A 14,624-nucleotide genomic window follows, 5' to 3' on the forward strand; every position below is an offset into this window, starting at 1 on the left:
GAGCCCAACGCGGGGCTCAAACCCATGAACCCGGAGATCATGACCTGAGACATAGATGCCTAACTGACTGAGCAACCCAGGTACCCCGAAAACTGGCATTTAGTTTTAAAGCATGGTGACAGTTAGATGGACAGAGATCAAAGACTGTGTAAATAGGACTTAGCTAATCTGGAAAAGCATCTGGTAGGAGGTCGGAGAATTTCCTGGCAAGGGGAAGGAGAAAGAGAGGTAAGTCGGGGGACGATGGGCAGGTGGGGGCAGGGCAGGAAACCTGGGATAGCTTGGGCACAGGGGAGATGGCAGGGGTCGGGACCCCACACCTGACATTCATCTTGCTGGCTCCTTGACTGCTGGTCATTTGCCACTCTACCCTCACCTCTAGATGGCCCTCCAGAGTAAATGGCAAGCCGGGATGAACTTCTGGATGGACTTTGTCCATATGAACTCTGAACTGCAGGAAGTTTGATAAGAAACTAGGGAGTGCCAGTGGAGAAGCTATTAGCAGTTTTGGCCAAATGGTGGTGCTAAAAGGCAGGAGATCAGAGCACAGCTTGGCCGTCCTGGGTTAGGCTGGAACAGTCAGTCGTCTGCTTGTATGAGGCCACCAGGGGGCAGAGGAAGGTTAGGGCGGCTTCTGCAGGGCCAGCTGGAGTCACCAGTCTACAATGCCCTCAGCTGCTATTCAGTAAAATGGATCATTATAACAATGAAGTGCCAGGAACAAAACAGAATCACTCAAACAGGCACGGACCTTGGAACCAAACGCTCCAAGGATCAGCTCAGGGCGCCTCTCCAAGTTCCTCCCTTAGCCCTCCCCGGCTCGCATCCAACACCTCCTTGCTCTGAGCCTTACCCTCCTACCATGCTTTTTTCCTTCCCTCCCTGTGTCCTCCCTTCCTTTCCCATATTCACTGAGCACCTTCTGGACATCAGAGCAGTTAACCAGATCCTGGGAAGGTAAGGGAAAGACCCGTGAGAATGAGGTGGGAGGGAGTTACATAAAGGGCCATGTATGTGGATGGAGTAGACACGTCATGTGTGACTGGCAGAGAGGACCATGCTTCCACGTCCTTGCGCTGGAGAGATGGGACTGGTTAGAAGAACCAAGTGAAGCCTAGTGTGGCCGAAGGCTGGTCAACAAGGAGAAGACTGACAAAGATAGGGCTGGAGAGAGTCAGGGGACTGACTGTGCAGTTTGGACATTTTGCGAGACCACGGAAGGATTCTAAGTAGGTGACGGCTGTGATGAGATTGATTTTTAAAGAAGCCCTCACTGGATGGTGTGTGGAGAAAGGCTAAGGTGGCCAAGAGAAGGACTTTCTGCTGGGGAGGGGTTAAGAGTACAGAGGAGGGATGACCACAGCCTGTGCACGGCATGTAGACGGGGGGAAGAGGATAGGTTTGGCTATATTTTGGAAGTAGACCTAGTAATTCCTTAGATGCAGAAGGGGTGGGGTAAGAGAGAACAAGGGGTCAAATATGAGTCCCTGGTTTCTGACATGAGCAAGCAGATAGATGTATGTCATTTACTAAGATGAGCAATGATTAAGGAGTTGGTGGGGGGCTAAGGTCAAAAGTTTGTTTTCTGTTTTGAACAGTTTAATCTTTTAAAAAAATGTTTATTTGTCTTTTTTTTTAACTTTTTTAACTTTTTTTTTTTTTTTTTGAGACAGAGAGAGACAGAGTATGAACGGGGGAGGGTCAGAGAGAGGGAGACACAGAATCTGAAACAGGCTCCAGGATCTGAGCTGTCAGCACAGAGCCTGACGCGGGGCTCGAACTCACTGACCGTAAGATCATGACCTGAGCCAAAGTGGGACGCTTGAACCAATTGAGCCACCCAGGTACCCCTGTTTTGAACAGGTTTAAATCCGAGATGCCAAAAAAGATACATCCCAAAGCGGGCAGCAGGTAAAAAGCTCCGTAGGCTGTTTAGGAGCTGAGAAGAAAGATCTGGGTTGGACACCTAAATGTGGAAGCCTTTGCCATACAGAAGGTGCTATTGAAGCCCTGGGAATGGATGGGATTACTCAAAGAGACAGTGCATGGTAGTTGTCGAAGAGCGTTCAGGGCCCAGCCCTGGGGAATGTTAATATTGATGGATCAGATAAAGGAGGGTGCACTGGAGACAGCGACTGAGGAGCTACACCCGGAGGAAAGCCTGAAGTGAGGTGTCAAGGAGAGGAGGGAAGGAGAGTGTTTCAAGAAGGAGGTAGGGGCGCCTAGGGGGCTCAGTCATTTAAGCGTCCGACTTCGGTTCAGGTTATGACCTCATGGTTTGTGAGTTCCAGCCCTGCGTCGGGTTCTGCGCCGACAGTGCAGGGCCTGCTTGGGATTCTCTCTCCTCTCTCTGCCCCTCCCCAGCTCTCTCTCTCTCTCTCTCTCTCTCTCTCACTCTCTCAAAATAAAGAAACTTAAAAAAAAAAAAAGAGTAAGGAGCATTCAGCTGCTGAGAGCTCAGTGGTCAAGGAACATAGGGAATGTCAAATGTCCGTTGATTTTAACAATGTGGAGTCTCTGGGAACCTTGCCTAGTGCTTCCGTGGGGCAGTGGAGCCCAGGCCAGCCTGGTGTGGCCTGAGGAGAGAAGGAGGGGGAGGAGGAGGAGAGCCTGTAGAGAGGAACGGAGAGCCAGGGGAGGAGCTGCAGGGGAAGGCGATCCGGGGAGCCTGTTTTAAAGTGGGCAACACTAGAACATGTTCGAATGTTAACGGGAAGGATCTAGCAGAGTGAGAGAGAAAGCTGATGTAGCAGAGAGAAGGTCAGCCGAGGTGTGCGAGTCAGGGGGAGGGAGGGAGGATGGGATCCAGACTTTGCTCATGCTGTTCCCTCTGCCTGTGATGCCTTCCCTGCCTTACCACAGGCTCACCTTGTATGTTCCTTCAAGAACCAGCTTAGATGTCACTGCTTCTGGGACCTTTCTCTAGTCCTACCAGACAACTTTGTCTCCAACCCTGCACAGCATGTTTATAGCTGGAGTATAGCTTTCTTTCTTTAAGAGAGAGAGAGACAGAGAGCAGGAGCAGAGACAGAGAGACAGAGAGCAGGAGCAGGAGAGAGAGAGAGAGAGAGAGAGAGAGAGAGAGAGAGAGAGAGAGAGAATATTAAGCTCTGTGCAGAGCTGGATGTGGGGGCTTGATCTCACAACCCTGGGGTCATGACCTGAACTGAAATCAAGATTTGGGTGCTTAACCCACTAAGCCACCCAGACGCCCCTGGATTATCGCTTTTATCATATACTATTGAGCACAGAGATTCCCACAGAAGTGTCTGTACCCAAGCACAGCATCTGACACATATATAGCAGGCCCTTATATGTGATCTTGAATGAACAGTTGGATGGATGAATGGATGAAGTGTCAGCCCCCTGGCCATCCTGATGGTGGGTAAGGGTGCTGGGGGTCACGGTAGGCTGACTGAGAGAACTGGCTATTTCAGCAGCTATTTCTAATTTTTTTCCCCTGCAGGAGCGGAGCCCTGATGGTTCCCAGACTCTCTCACATTAATTGACCCAAGGAATCTAGCTTAGAGGATCTGCCCAATGTAGAAGAAGAAACAGAAGTGGAGAAGCCCCCCCCCCCCCCATCAGTCCATCCACACAGCAAGCTGGGAGGTCAGAGGTGAGGGGAGCAGGATAGGGGTGGGGGTCAGGGGAGGGGCCTGAATTCCTGTCTCCCAGCACACATGGATCCTCAGGTATTTTCTAATTAACACGAGGAAAAGCAACAGGGGCCCTCTGGAATGTAAACATCAGATAAGACCAGGCCCCCCTCCTCTCTGGAAAGCTTCCATTTTCTTTCTCTTAGCTTCTTTCCCAAGAGCTAGTTCTTTCCCAAGAACATTCTTTCCCAAGAGCTAGTTTCTGCCCCCTCTAGTTCCTGCTGTTCATTTTCTTCCTTGGGGGTAAGGAGTCTACCTCCCAAGTGCTTTCCACGCCCCCTACCTTAGGCTTGGTCTCCATATTTGGGTCTTTTTGTAACCCCAATGGCTTAGCAGTCTCAGGCCGGGTTCTGCCTTCTGAAACTGGAGGGAGACCTCTGATTTTTTTTTTTAATGTTTATTTACTTTTGAGAGAGAGAGGGGATGGGAGGGGCAGAGAGAGGGGGACAGAGGATCCGAAGCAGGCTCCGTGCTGGCAGCAGCGAGCCCCGTGTGGGGCTCGACCTCATGAACAGCGAGACCATGACCTGAGCCGAAGTCAGATGCCCAATCAGCTGAGCCACCCAGATGCCCTGGGAGCCCTCTGATTTTAATCAGTATGTGGATATCTCTTGGGTTTGTGCTGTGGGGTTTTGACCCCTGCTGTGGGCTTCTCTGCCCTGTCTCTTCCGGAATGGTGGAGCAGGTGCTGTCACTGGACCAATACAATGTCCATGCAAATAACCAATGCCAGCCCACGTATGGGGCCAGGCACCCCAAGTACCAAAAGAATGATCTCGGCAGGTGGTGCTAAGGAGGAGGAGAACCTCAGCAGCCAGTCGGTGCCATAGTTACAAGGAAGGCCTCAGGGACGAGGTGTGGTTTGCCTCCTGGAGGGAAGTTTGGGATGTAGGAGACATTGTTTGGGATCAGCTCAGGTGGAGGGGATGGTTTAGAGAAGGAGGAGCTTGGAGAAAGAGTTAAGGAGTGAGGGGGTGGTGGGAGAGAGGGAATGCAGGCTTAAGGAGACTGGATTTTAGACCTTCAACAATGGGAGGCCATTAAAGGTGTTTACTATTGGGGGAAGGATTGGTGATAGCGGGACAGATGCAGATTTAAAGATAATTCTGGAAGCAAAGTTTGGACTGTTGTTCAGGGCAGAGAGGCAAGGGCCCCATGCTTTCTTATCTCCCCCACTTCTTCCCCTCAGCTGGGACCCTTGTCTCAGCCAGCCCAGAAGTCCCTGGAGCGAAGATCTAGAATCAGTGGAACTGAAGAAGCCTCAGTCTGGGGACTCTCAGACACGGGGTCCACACTTGGCCAGGGGTTCTGTCCACAATAAAGCCGGGGCCTCAAAGCCTTCCCTGCGTCTCGGGTAGCATGGGACAGGATGAACTGTTCTGGGCCTGAGGGCGTGGCATTGTCCAGGGAAGGGTTCAGTTGACCGTGTGCCACTGGGCTCTCTCACCGAGGCCTCAAGAGCAAAGGGGGACGGTTTGGAACAAGCTTGCTGGGTCTCTGGGGACCCCTACAGAGGTGGGCCAGAGTGTCCCCTCTCTCTCCTTGTGATCCCCAGACCCAAGTTTTGCTGCCCCCCACTGCTTTCCCTCCTCTCTCAGGGGTCAGGTCTAGGGAAGAATCCACTGGAATGGAGAGCCACGCTGAGCCTTGGGTCTGGGAGAATGTCCCAGAGACAGGGGGAGGGGGGCAGTGACCTCCCTAGGGTTGTTCTTGTAGGGGCATTGGCTGGGCTAATAGCCTGGGAAGCCTGGGCTTCCCTGTCTGGGAATCTGGGACCGTGCTGTTTGGGGCTGCTTTCACAGGAAGGGCTCTCTTTGTCCCAACGTAGGCCACTTGCCTTTCTTCATGTCCTGGTTCCCCCACCCATCTGTTTCTCCTTCAGGTCAGGGCTGGAAAGGTGGGGGATGCCAGCTCAGCTCTGAGCTTGGTGCCGGGGTGTTGTCTGCAGGTGCTTCAGTCTTGGGGTGGGGGTATAATTTGGCCCCGGGATGGCTCTGGAACCAGAGATGCCTCCAGCTCCCTCTCTCTCTCTCTCTCTCTCTCTCTCTCTCTCTCTCTCTCTCTCTCTCTCTCTCTTGCATGCTTCCTAATGTCAAGGAGGAAGAGGTATTTTCATATTATTAGGTCAGTGTCCCCCCTTCCACAATCCCTAGGTCCTCTCCAAAAATGGCCCCTTTACTTCTGGAAGGGGAGTTTTCCATGGATCAAGGCAAATGACTCTCCAAGCCCTGACTTATGGTGTTCCCATCACCACTCCCTGCCCCCCTTCCTCTTTCCACCTACATTGCACTTATCCTTAGCTATCAGCAAGATGCCCACCACCTCCAGGAAACCCCTCTCCCCCAGTTCCTCCCCCTGGCTGCCTCCTTTTCTGTAGTCCTGGGTGTGCCTCTACTCTCCAGTAACGAAGCAGGGCAGACTCTGCTGGACCTTGGTCCCCTGTGGTTTCCTGAGGATGGCTTATGTCTGCTTTGTCTGGCCACACTTTACATTCATCAAGAGCAATGGCTTCATCCCCTTCTGGGTGGGTGGGTGGGGATCGGGTAGGAGAGAGGATGGGGTGAGGGGTCAGAGGGAGGAAAGAAGTATGGTGTGTGTGTGTGTGTGTGTGTGTGTGTGTGTGTGACAGAGAGAGAGAGAGACAGAGACAGAGAGGCAGAGAAAGACAAAGAGAGCAGGGGCAGGAATGCCCAAATGGAGAGGCTGTGAGGACACAGACTGTCCCCTGAACCCTTGCCAGCCCTTGCCACAGCTAAGCCCCTACCAGTTATATTCTGCTCTTTGATGTATAATTTACATTTTGTATATTATGTGCATAGATAGATTCCCCTCCCTTAAAGCGCAATGTGCATCATATCCGGGCACCCCAGGGGATGTTGCTTCTCTCCACCCAGGTTCTTAGACCCCCAGTCACAAGGACTGGGACTTGAGTTCCTCCCCCACTATCTTCAGACCTGCCGCAGCCATGGAATTAGACGGACCTGTTTGGTAAGCTGGCCAAGGCTCTGCCAACATGGGGCCTCTTTAAAAAAAAAATTTTTTTTTAACATTTATTTATTTATTTTTTTTGAGAGATAGAGCAGGAGCAGAAGAGGGGCAGAGAGAGAGAGAGAGAGAGGGAGACACAGAATCCAAAGAAGGCTCCGGGTTCTGAGCTGTCAGCACAGAGCCCGACATGGAGCTTGAACTCACGAACTATGAACTGATGACCTGAGCTGAAGTCGGACGTTTAACCGACTGAGCCACCCAGGGGCCCCAACATGGGGCCTCTTTTGAGGTTCAGCTTACAGCACCCCAGCCCCTCTGGGTGGGCGTGGCCATCTGCTCTGACTCTGCCCAAGGCCCAAACCCAGGCCCTCTGGCTGGGATGAGGATGAGGTGACCAGCCTTCCAGACCTCCTTTCTGCAGGAGACCGCCTGGGGAAAGTACCTCATTTGAGTGGAAATCGGCCTCCCGTGGCTTCCACGTTTGGGTCTGGTTGTACCCCTGGGGGTCGTAAAGACTTGGTCCAATTTTACTTCAGGTATTTGGCATCACAGAAAGTGAAAAGGAACTCAGAGGAGATAGAAGGCTAAATGTAGGGGGAAACTGGGCCCAGGGAGGAAAGAACTATGGGAAAGTTGTCCAGTGTATCAGCCTGACCTGATCGGGTCTCCTGCCACTGCCCAGGACATGTTTCTTACCTTTCCCACTTCCTTTTCTCCAGACTCTACTCTCGTCCGAAATCTGATTTTAATCTGCTCAGTCCAATCTTGCTTTTACTTGTACGTGCACATTCTTTCTCTCCTTGAGTTCACCCTGTAAATTACACATTGTCTTGCCCAGAGGGGCCTAGCAGGTCAAGAAGTACTGGATGAAAGAACAATCAAAGTAGCTGATACCCACTGAGTTCCTTAAGTGTGCTGCATGCTTCTGTTCCTTTCACCCCCACCCAGGGCACCGAGGTGGGTTCATTCAAATGAGGAAGAAACCCAGGTGAGGATAGGAGTTTGTCTCAAACTCTGGTGGCCGGAAGGGGGAAGCCATGGCTCCGGGTCTCATGGCTCCCAGTATGCCTCTGGGCTGCTGCGTGTTGTTAAAGCATCAAAACACTGCACTGGTGTCCCTGTTGGTAAATTGTCACTGCCTGAGCTGTTGAAGTGCCCCCTGCCCTGGCTTGTCTTCCTGGGATTCCTCCCCACCATCAGCTCTAAGGAGCAGGCACCCAGGCTCAAAATCGTTTCAGTAGGAGCTTAAGCCTGGGCTTAGGCTGCAAGTACACAATCCCTTAACCTAAGCCCTGGGTCCAGATGACTCTTTTTCTGACTTTCAGAGTTTAGAAAGGAAATGTAGTGCGTATAATGTATAATGAAATGTATAATGTATAACGAAAACCACAGTGGGCTTTGAGGTGGCCCCTGGAATTATGGAATCAGACACTGAACATTTATTTCTGCAGTGAAATCCAGGAATAGTCACACTAAATTGGATATATAAAAACGCGGGGTGCCTGGGTGGCTCAGACGGTTAAGTATCTGGCTTTGGCTCAGGTCATGATCTATGGTTTGTGGGTTTAAGCCCCACATCGGGCTCTGTGCTGATGGCTCTGAGCCTGGAGCCTGCGTCGGATTCTGTGTTTCCCTCTCTTTCTGCCCCTCCCCTGCTCATGCTCTGTCTCTCTCTTTCTCAAAAAATAAATAAGCATTAAAAAAAACAAAAAAAAAAACAACCTAAACTAAATAGCTCCATGTCAGGTTTAACATGTAAGTGAATTACAGAGAACTTTTGGTCTTCAGATCTTCTAGAATTTGGAATTGTTGGGATAGGAGTTGAATAGCCAGATTCTGTCTTTTAAGGATGATTGTGTTATATGGTGGGAGCTTGGATAAGCCAGAGACCTTGCTGAGAAGGGCTGGGTGGGGTGACCGAGGCCTGGAAGTGGTGGCACATGAGAGAGCTCCAGGGAACCCTGGGAAGGCTCTGATTAGACCGGGGCTGCGACCGTCCAGCCCGCCTCAGCCCTGCCAACAGAGGAATCTGATAGCTTTGAGGAGCGAAGTGTGGCTGGGCCTGGTGCCAGTCAGGGCTCAAGGCAGTGCCAAGATGGGCAGCAGACCTTTGAGACCCCAGCTGGGCAGAGCAACGTTCTGCAGGCAGGGTGTTACTTCCTTATTCAGGCCTGGAGCCTTGGGGCAGCCGGAGGGTTGCAATCCTGGAGAGTGGCTGCAGGGACAAGACCCTTTTGTTCCGAGCTTTTGGCTCAGCTCCGTTCCCTGTGTGCCTCTGCTGCTCCTGCCATCTCAAGGTTATCTCCCTGGTAATGTAGTGCCTGAGGCCTGGCACTTGCCCACCTGTGCTCCCTTGCTACGGCTACGGCCAAGAGCAGACTCAGATTTTCTGGGACCCTATGAACACGTGTTTATGGAGTCGCTATTATGTGCGAGGCTGATAGTTGGGCCTCGGGGGCTATGTTCTCATTCTCTCATCTGGAATGCACACCTCTCCCACTGCACAAACCCTAGCCTCCCTCGAATTCCGCCTCCGCCGTGACTCATGATCACCATCCTTCCTCTGAACGCCTGTAGCGTTTACTGCCCCACTGTTCCTTTGCTCTGAATTCATCTCCCGGGCTTTCCTGCATCCTTGTCTTTGGTTTGGTTACTTGAATTTTTATTTGAACGCTCTGTGTTCTGAATCATTTAGCGCTAAGACCAAGGGTCTCCACCTGGGTCCTGGCTATCCCCAAAGTAGGCAACCTGCCCCTCCTTCCTTGAACATGTGTGGAATGCAGGCGTGACCCCAGGGGGGGACTGTAACGCCCTTCAAAAGAGAGGTGGAAAAAGGTGACTTGGGCCCATAAACATTTGCACTAAGCATTCCTAAATGACAGCAAGATTTATAGTTTTAGCACCTCCCCCCCTCCCCCCCCCCCCCCCCCCCCCCATTACAGAGGCTGTCCAAGTGACCAAGGGAGACTGTGTAACTTCTGGACCTGGGGCATGTTTAAAAAAATGGTAGCGACTACCTCACACTAAGCGTAGGGTTCATTCCACGTGCTTTGATATTCATTCAATAGCTTTTGTGGCATATAGGATTTTCCTCTGGTGACAATGACTTAGGCCTGCTGGAGAGTCCTTGGGGTTTCTTAAAGTTGTGGGGTTTGTGGAGTGGGGCCACAGAATGAGAAAGGTCAGCCATCCCCCCACCACGTTCTATCTCTTGGTACAGAGAGGAGCCACAAAGGGAGAAAGATGATTATTGACCACTTAAAATATCCCTTCCGTCCACTCTCCTGATGTCTCCTTCCCTGGGGTTTCCTGCTTGCAGAGTTCCATCCTGGTAGCTTGTTTGTTCATTTTTGTTGTTGTTGTTGTTGTTGTTGTTGCTGTTGTTCATTCATTCCAAGGCTAATGAGAGCTGATCACTAAGTTCAGAAATTTTGCTTGCCAGAATGAATCCCCTAGTAGCATGAAATTGACCACCACGGGAGTATTTACACTATGGGGATTGGAAAATTCTATAGGTCTGGGCTGGGCTACATTTTTCTTTGGTGTCTCCTCTTCCTCCCCCCTCCCCCCCTCCATTTATTGGTGACTTAGCCTATGTTAGAACCATGCTAAGTCCTAGGAGTATAACAGTGAACAAAACAGCCTTGTCTTTGCCCATGGGGAGCTTACAGTCTAGAATGGCACTGGTGCAATATGGCAGCCATTAGCCACTAGACTCTACTGTGGTGAGTTAAATTGAAATTAATTGAAATTGAATATAATAAGAAAAATCATTTCTTCGGTCACACTGGCCATATTTCAGGGGCTCAATAGCCAAATGTACTTAGTGGCTACCATGTTAGACAACACAGATATTTCCATTACTGCAGAAAGTTCTATTGGATGTTGTCTAGAAGCAGAAGGAGGAAGAGGAATGGGTGAGGTCAATGGGTCATATACCCAGACCCAGGCTAGACCTTCAAAATGACAGAACCAAGTCCTCTAGATGGAGTGTGTGTGTGTGTGTGTGTGTGTGTGTGTGTGTGTGTGTGTGACATGTTTCAAGAAACAGTATAACAGTATTCATTCTTACCTTACCACACAGTATGCTCTGATCTAGTTTATTCTGTTCATTTTATTAAAACTACATTTATGCGGGGTACCTGGGTGGCTCAGTAAGTTAAGCGTCCAACTTTGGCTCAGGTCGTGATCTCACTGTCCGTAAGTTCGAGCCCCGTGTCGGGCTCTGTGCTGACAGCTCAGACCCCGGAGCCTGCTTCAGATTCTGTGTCTCCCTCTCTCTCTGCCCCTCCCCTGGTCGTGCTCTGCCTCTCTCTCTCAAAAAAAAACAAACATTAAAAAATTTAAAAAAAATTTGTGCTGCTTAGTCAACTCTTGTGCTCAGACCCTGCAGTTTGAAAAACACTGCTTTGATGTCAGTGGGGGTGGGGCAGGGTGATGGGGGCAGAGCAGCGCAGAGTTGATGCAGGTGGAGAAGGCATCCTGGAAGAGGCCCCTGCGGTGTAGGGAAGAAGAAGAGGGAAAGGGACAGCGTCTGTCTGGCAAAGGTGACTACCTTGGGTGGGGGGCCATGAGCCCCAAGGGGCTGGAATGCACTCCTCAAACTTGGGTGGCTTCAAATCTTCTGCCTTCCTGTCCCCTTTTGGCCTTGGCTCCCCAGCCTTTTCATCGGGCCTTGAGTGTAAATCATCAGCTCTAGCAGTGGACACAAAGCAGGACTCAAACACAGGCGTGTGTGGGAAGGGCCTGGGGGGAAGCTCAGTAGCGTAAATGCATGGCTTCAGATCTCCTGAGTGGGTGCGTGATGGAGAAAGTTTAGCCAATGTGGCAGAGGCCCGCTCAACCCTGCTGCCTGAGGAAGGGGTGGGGGAGAACTCTGTGGGCTTTGGGCCCAGGGCAGGATAATGCCTTCGAATCCCCAGTTTACCCTAAATCCCTCTTGCTGCAGCACCAGACACTTCATCGTGTTCTGATCAGGGCCTTCGGTAGCGACAGACTCCCAAGACCCAAGGATCGCTGAAAAACCTCCTGGAGATGTTCCTAAGCCGAGGATTGCTTCCTCAGCTCATGCCTGGGGCAGGTGGGGCCGAGGCCAGCAGCGGGGCTCATCCTTACACAGTGCTCTGGACTCCCCCTACCCAGGTTAGGATAATAGTAATCACTCACACATGAACCCTTATGGAAGAGGGAGCTCTGGGTAGCTCTAGCCGGCAAGGCTGAGTCTGGAAGGTTAGGGGGCAGATTTCAGCCTAGTGGAAGCAGTGATAATGTTCTAATAACTAGAGTACCCAAGGGGGCTGTGCTGGTTTAAAATCTTTGTACAGAAAAAGTTGGGAAGGCCAGAAAGAGGATTTCTACTTGGAGAGGCCAAATTTGAACCATTCATTGATTTATTCAGCACATATTTATTGACCACCTATTATGTGCATGGTGCTAGGTGCTGGGGTTACAACTGAAGATGAAGCAGACAGAAATCCCTAATCTCCTGGAGGGAATTATGGGTGGAAGGTGGGGGGAGTGGGAAGACAAGCAGAGGGTGACCTGGAAGGCCTACTATATAATGTGAGGATTGTAGTGTGTATGGAACTGTATAGAACTTTATGACTCACCTCTACCTGCATTATTCCGGGTGATCTTCATAGCCATTCTTCAGATAGGGCAGGCCAGTCCAGTGTCTCACATCTAATAAATGTGGGCTCGAGAAAGGCACGTCTTCGGGTGCCTGGCTGCCTCAGTCGGTAGAGCATACGACTCTTGATCTCAGGGTGGCGAGTTCAAGCCCCACATTGGGCAGAGAACTCACACACACACACACACACACACACACGAATGTCTTTATTTCACTCGTGAAGAAACTGAGGCCCAGAGAGTGGCTGACTTGAGGTCACAGAAGTAGTGACAGGCCTGGGACTGGATTCAGATTTTAGACCTTCCCAGCTTTCCTCACTCAGATGGGTGATCCAGACCAGGTGAGGCCAGAACATCCCTCTCCCTACTTCCCTTCATCAAGGAGAGCTGAGGCTTTCCCCAGGGTTGGGAGAGGGGAAAGGCACCTGGGCCAGGGTGAGGGGACTGGCTGGGTGGGTGGCTGGGGCTGCCCAGCACCCTTACCATTCTTGGTGACCAATGCATAGTACCTTCCAGAGGTTATGTGGCAGGCCTTCCAGAGAGGAAAGGGGCAGCAGCAGTTATGGAACCTGGGAAGAGGACCCCTGAATTCTGGTGCTCAACTACTTATAATAACATCAAGCCTCATATAGCACTTGTTGTGGGTTTGACAGGGCCCTAAAACCTTGTATATCTTCATTCATTTAATCCTCTCAGCAACTCCAAGGAGCATTGCACTATTTTAGCCTTATTTTAGGACAAAGGAAACTAAGCCTGGACAGGTAAGGGACCTGCCCACAGTCACTCGGCTAGTGAGTGGTTCACCAGAGATTTGAACCCAGGCAGTCTAGCCCAAGGTCTGCCTCTCACGAGCTCAGGCCTCGGCCACTCCCAGATCGGGAGCCTATTTTCCTTCCCATTCCCACAGCGGGCTTCTGGTCACCCCCTCGCTCTTGGCACCTGCCGCGCCCTTCTCCTCTGGCCATTTCCGAGGCCTCCTCCACGGCCGCATTCCTCGGTGGGCAGGTCCGAGGGGCGGAAACGAACTGGAAGAACACGAAGAGGCTTTGTGTTGGGGTGGGATTCCCCTTAAAGCCACAGCCAAGGTTGGAAGGGTGGGGTGCGGAGAGGAACCGAGGGAAGGCGCCAGAGCCCGGGACAGCGGGGAGCGCGCGGCGAGGTGGGCTCCGCTAGAGCCGAGACAGGCGGAAAGCAGAACCCTGGATCTCAAAAATTCTGCTTTAGAACTGGCTCTGGAGCTGGGCGGTGTTGTCCCGGGCTCTGAGCCGCCAGCCGTCTCGCCTCATTTCCCAGCAAGCGGCGTGGGGAAGCCGCGATCCTGCCCGCGCTCTTGTTGCTTTCCGCTGCGTCCCCACACCCTCGGGAAGCGGCCGACGGTGGACCCAGGAGGGCGCTGCGGACCCCGTCCCCTGTCCCCCGCCCTCCGCGCGCCCCCAGGGTGCCGGCGGGTGGCACCTGGGTGTCCCCAGCTGCGAGGGCGCAGCTCTGGCCGCGCTTCGCGTGGCCCCCGCTCGGGCTGGGTCTGGTACCCAGGGCAGGGCTGCCATGCCTCCCACCGCCTCTAGCTGGAGGGGTCTCCTGGTTTCCGTTTGTCCTGAGACTCCTGGTAAAACCCCGGGCGAGTCCCGGGGCACCTGCGACCTCTCTCTATTCTCCTAAAATAAGAGGGAGCTCTTTCCTATCATAACCTTCAGAAGGAAAAATCTCGGTGTGGGTGTGCACACGCGCGCACATGTTTAGGGTTAAGAATTGCACATTAACTTTTTTTATTTTTTGAGAAAATAAATGCGTAACATTTTATGTGCCAGGTTTTAAAAAATTAAGATTTTTGAGATAATTGTAGATGCACATGGAGTTGTAAGAAATACTCCAGAGAGATCCCATGTACCCTTTGCCCAGTTTTCCCCATTTATATCATCTTGCAAAACTACAGTATTACATCACAGACAAGATAATGACATTGATAAGAAGAAAGATACAAAACAGGTCCATCACCACAGGATCCCTGGTGTTTTCCTTGTATGGCCACACTCACTTCCCTATGGCCCCATCTCCTCCTTAATCAGCACCCCCCACCCCAACCACTAAGCTGTTCTCCATTTCTAGAATATTGTCATTCCAAGAATGTTCTATACATGGAATCACACAGTATGCAATCTTTTGGGACTGGCTTTTCTCAATTAGCATAATTCCCTGGAGATTCATCCTGGCTATGGCCTGTATCAAGAGTTCATTCCTTTTTATTGTTGAGAAGTATTCTACCGCATGGATGTGCCCCCTGTTTAACCATTCATTTGCTTGTTGAAGGACATCTGGATTGTTTCTAGTTTTTAGCTATTAAGAATAGAG

The sequence above is a fragment of the Neofelis nebulosa genome, chromosome 8, assembly GCF_028018385.1.
Source record: "Neofelis nebulosa isolate mNeoNeb1 chromosome 8, mNeoNeb1.pri, whole genome shotgun sequence".
Taxonomy (NCBI): Eukaryota; Metazoa; Chordata; class Mammalia; order Carnivora; family Felidae; genus Neofelis; species Neofelis nebulosa.